Source organism: Apteryx rowi, unplaced genomic scaffold (assembly GCF_003343035.1).
Source record: "Apteryx rowi isolate R43461 unplaced genomic scaffold, aptRow1 scaffold_3, whole genome shotgun sequence".
In the NCBI taxonomy this organism is placed as follows: domain Eukaryota; kingdom Metazoa; phylum Chordata; class Aves; order Apterygiformes; family Apterygidae; genus Apteryx; species Apteryx rowi.
In genome coordinates, this window is record NW_020449418.1 from 232,746 (window position 1) to 238,024 (window position 5,279).

Sequence of the window (5,279 nt, forward strand, 5' to 3'; positions counted from 1 at the left end):
CTATTGCTGTAGAAATATGTCATTTTCTAAAGCTTTAGTTTTTCTCCAGACTATTAGGTCCACAAACGCACATAGTATGAGATAGGGATTCCTGACCTGTGGTTCAGGATCACTTGGTTTCTACAAGATCATGTTGCTGGTGATCATGGAAATTTAAAAAGATGAAATGAAGGTTGCCACCTGTATATACAAGTCAACAAACCAAATTATGATATTGGTTGAATCACATTAGTTGCCAATGCCCATGGGACATTAAAGGTTGAGGTCACTGGCATAGGGCTTATATTGAAGTTTGAAATGATGCCATTTCTAGCATCTGAATTGTATTGTTCTAGATTTTATGAATCCAGACATGAATTACTAGTACTTCATATCAGAATACTTGATACTGTTACTCTTTTATGTTTTTGCCTAACTGCTTTACACCAAGCTGCTTTGCTGACTATATCCTCTTCTGCTACAAAATTTGGCATATTAGTTTGATGTAGAAGCATGAATTGCCTCTCCCGAGTTAGCGTGAATTGCCTCTACTAACAGCTAGGGGGCTGTAGCATTCCACTTTTAAAGTGGAATGTGCCGCACAAGATTTGGGCAAACATCAATGTGTATGGCTGTATATCAGTATTTAAAGTTTAATAGAATCAATTTTATAACATACAGAACATCGTAAGTGGCTTCAGTTTTGTCCATATTTTCAAATCTTTGATGGTAAATGGATATGGCTAACTGTATGTTTTGCTCTCTGAACTCCATTGTAGTGTTTTGCTATTTATGTGTCAATTCTACTGAAATAAAACCAGGTCACACATTAGATGTGAATCACTGAGGAATTCTGCAGCTTTTCTTTTTTCCAGGTGGTCTGATACAACATTAAATAAAATTGTGAGGACAGTGCCTGGGAAGCAAGGCACAAGGTTTTTGAGGAAAAACTTCCTGGCCAAGAACAGCTGTGTGAATTCAATAACAGGCCTGACTAAAGCTCAGGGGAGAGAGGGGAAACCTTATACTTTTACATGAATTAAGTCACTCAGTAATCTGGATTGCACTTCCACGTGGTCTTTATTTGATTAGTGTGTGAATGTGCATTGCTTACTTTGCTTTTGTTTTATGTTTTTCTTGACATTTACTGAAAGCTCTAAACCCAAATAATTGACAGGTTAAGTAAAATTTCGGTCTTGCTTCTCTGCTACAAAAGCCCATTCAAGGCTTCATAAGCTCCTCAAAATTGATTTTTTTTTTTTTTTTTTTGTGAGCATTGTTACTTAATCTGTCCTTTACAAAAACTTTAATGCCTTGAGCAAATCCTTCTTGCCTTATTCCCACCACTTTGACTTTATGGTAAGCAGATAAATGTAAGACAAAAAAAGCAGTTCAGATTCTTCCCCCAGTCCCTAGTAATTCTCTAACTTCTCTATTCTCCCTTTCTCATTATTGAATAAAACCTCCTGTATAAACACTGCTTTTTGTGCTCTCGTGACACATAGACTTTTTGCCATTAGTTGCTTGCTTTTCCCACCTGTTATAGCTGACTCATTAGTTCAGCCTCAGCTTTGCTTCACCTGTTCCTTCCCAAAAGAATTACATTCAAAAGTTCATGGCATGGTTCTTACTCTCAGCATACTTTCTCTCCACAGCTTTAGTGGACCCACAGATAATATATTTTAACTTTCCCCCGGCTCAGTGGCTCCAACCTCAGTATTTTCTTGCATGTTTCAGTCTTTAAAATGAGGTCTATGGCAGAGATGGCAAATGGGATCTACAAGCTAGCTGTGGCCCAGGCTAGTATTAACTCATCCTTCATGTCAGCTTACCTTTATGTTCAGCTCTGGACTGCTGCAGGCCATGACCACCTGACACAGAGCTGCAACACTGCAGCTTTTGCACATGGGACTAAGTGCAAAACAACATTAACTTGCATTTGAGTTGGTTCTTCTTGCACTTAACACTTCTGCGAATTTGCTGTCAACCATTAATTTACATGCAACTGAGGAGGCAGGAGGAAATCTAGTAAGCCTGAATGTAGAAAAAACGGTATTCCAACTTTGCATATTTTATACAACTGGCCTAAAATGTCATATCACCCTGACTACAGATGTTTTGATATCGCTGCTGTATTCAGTGCTTTGGGTTCAGCCTGTAAGATAACAGGAAGCTTAAAACTATCCACCATAAGGAGCTCTCTTATCTGGATCTATTTTGAAAGAACAATGTTTGAAGCACTGTTTTTACAGGTTTAATGTCAAATAGCCCCTCTATCATCATCACAATGTCCTTTCTTTATTGTAAGTCTGCAGAGAAAGAATACCAGCCACTGCAGGTGACTAGAAAGAACCAAGAAGCTAAAATTATGTAAAAATTGAAGTACTAGCTGTTTATACAGGCAGTAAATAGTTATACTGTCTTGCATGTTACTGATATTGTAATGGTCTTTAAACAATAATTCAATGGTGATTAAATTGTCATCTGTCTTTTATTGAAATGTTTGTGTCCCTATCAGCTGTACTTTATATTTGTTTTTATTTATTCATTGCTCTGGAAATTTTTTATATTAAAAAAAGCAATCAACAGAATAGAAAATCAGCCTAAATATCTTTGAAATATTCACATTTAGGTCTTATGTTTATATTCCTTTGGCTGAAGAGCCTTATGGCTTGAGTGATTGTCAGATATAAATCAAAAGGTGGACCTTGGTTTGACTGAAATCAATAGCAAAGACTCCACTGACTTCATTTTATCCCAGAGGAGCTAAAAGTCATTTGGAAAAGAAGGTGAAAAGAGTATAAGGATTATGATTCCGGCCACAGACTGGATTATGAGCTTGCTTTTTTTTTTCTTTTTTTTGATAAGTATCTTCATATGAATTGAAGAGTGATAAAGCAACTGAAAATTTTTCTCAAGATTTGGGGAGGGACCTTAGCTGTGAGTTAAGAAATTACTTCACTGTTCATTGTTTTTGCTATCTTAAATCTAGAAATAGTGGTTGGCCATACTGCAAGCTACAGCTCCCCAGAGTCAGTTGTCTTGCTTGCCTCTGGGGGACAACTGTTTACTTAAATAAATTAAAAAACAAAACAAACAAAAAATAGTGCTATAAATTGACATTATTGTTGGCAGCCTCCAGTGAGACAGGATAAACAAAGACTAGCTAATTACTGAATTTACAGATTGGGCTGTACTCTTTGCATAATGTAAGTCTGGAATTAATTCACCAAAGTCACCATGGTAAGTGGAAACAACTAGAACAGCCAGTAGACAGGTCAGCAGGGGGGCATGGGCGGTTAGTGCTGTATCTGTTCTACACGTGGGGGACTTCAGTTCTGAGTATTTTCAGTCTGGTACTTTCTTAAATGCTTAAAAAAATGAAAATGATTTGAAGATATGATTTGCGGTAAAGTAGGCTTACGCAATACTAATAGAACATGACAGGCACTTCAGCTGAGAGTTACATGCCTTGCGTGTTATGTGGCATGAGTCCAACCTGCCAGTGACTTCAACTGTCCAAACCCACACTGATCTGCAAAGAGTAAAGTATTTGCATTGTCTCAGTAATAAAATAAAAAATAAAGGGAAGGATGGCATTCAGAGATAAAAGAATACTGGAAGTAAGTTGACAAAAGTAAGAAAGCCTTCCAGCTCTGAAAGAAAGGAAAAATAATCACGTAGGAATTTCTGCAGTGGTGCAGAGAAGCTCTCTCCCATCTACTGTCCTGTTAAAGAATGTGCAGTGGTTAGACAGTCTGTGCAAGTCTATTTAGCATGGAGTTTCTGTCTTGGATTTCTTTTCATATCGTGGTTGTGTTTTAAAACTTCTGGGGATTAACACATTTTAACCTTTTTTTTCCCCTCCTCCACTTTGGGTGCTTGTTTTCCAGAGCTGAATCAAAATACTGACAAGAGGAGTGTTTAGTGGCAGTCTTCAGAATTTTCAATGCACACCATTCTAGCTGTCTTATTTCTGACCTGTCAGTAACTGTCAGTAATTTTATTTGATTTTTAACACTTCAAAAATATTATTTCAATTTCACTGTAATAGTAAATACCCAACAACCCAACATACATTGTGTTTTATTGTAGAGCTCTGAGTTACTGACTTACACTGTTACGTGTCACTTCTATATGCCAAATAATACCATTTATATATATTCAGGACACTTATGCACAGGTGGTTTTGTAAATAGTGGTCCTGATCAGTCTTATTTTTGTTTATCTTGGTCTGCTGTGAATGTTATAGCTGTTCCTGATTTATACTTGTAAATTAGAGAATTTTGCTACTTGTGTTAGACATACAAATAACTTCTATACTAACCCTATATGCGATAATGATGCCAAAACTGCAAATAAAGGAGTAATTATCTCTGTATATCATCCAGTTCGATTCGTATTGAAATATTTGGAAGGCCAGCTTGTTTCATTGCTTGAATGAAGTACTTCAAAAGCTGGAAACTGACTTGTATTGTCAACACCATTTTCAATTTAGCACGTTCTAATTATCTTTAAATACTCTAAAAATCTACTCACTGTGTTCCTCTTCAACTATATCCTTATACAACAAACAATAGATGTTTTCACTATATAACAGTGTATATATACTTTCATATCTTAAAGAAAAAAAAGGTGCAACTTAGTAATAACTTTACATCACTATTGTGGTTTCATGGAGAGTCAGTACTCTGCGCAGCTATTTTTTTTTTTTAAGAGAAATAGAAATCTACATGTTAAGAAAAAGTGGCCGAATAAAAATAAAAAAAGCTTCTGTTCAGAAAGGACTTCCGTATATCATATCTTCTGTATATCACAGCATACGCTAGCGTTTTAAATAAGTGTTTCTGAAGTACCTTACAACAGTATTTGGTTCATCCGCAGTTCGGTTTTTGCTATGAAAGTGGTCAGCCTGATCGTCTTCCTTCCGTGAGGAGAGGCACATTCCTTTAGGCAAAATTCATTGTGAGAAGAAGCAAATTCCTAGAGTCTAATAGGCCAAAGAGCTTGTTGACAAAATTGCCAAGGAAAATATCCACTTTTTTTGAAAGAAAGCATTTGGTTGCAGCTAAAACATACAGACACCTGAATCAAATTCTCTGTGTATGAATACGAGGAAATCTGGAAACTGGTGCTATTTTAGGCTAATTGCATTTTGTTAGGTTTCGGGGGAGCTCCACATAGTAGCAACTGTGGGAAAACCACTAAATAGTTCTCTGTTTGAACCATCTGTCATGAATAGGGGACATATGTTCGCGTTGTTTATTCAGGAGCCAGTGAAAACCGCCACACTGAGCCGC

At 36.7% G+C, this 5,279-nt stretch overlaps 1 protein-coding gene across 1 annotated transcript in view; it reads left to right on the plus strand.

Annotated features, from left to right (window-relative positions):
• Window positions 1-931: 931 nt before the first annotated feature.
• The window catches only part of GFRA1 (GDNF family receptor alpha 1), a 147,641-nt gene continuing 143,293 nt past the window's right edge, over window positions 932-5,279 (plus strand). The window contains exon 1 of the mRNA XM_026069828.1: window positions 932-962. The gene's annotated coding sequence lies outside the window, so the exon portion shown is untranslated. The remainder of the gene's footprint in view (window positions 963-5,279) is intronic.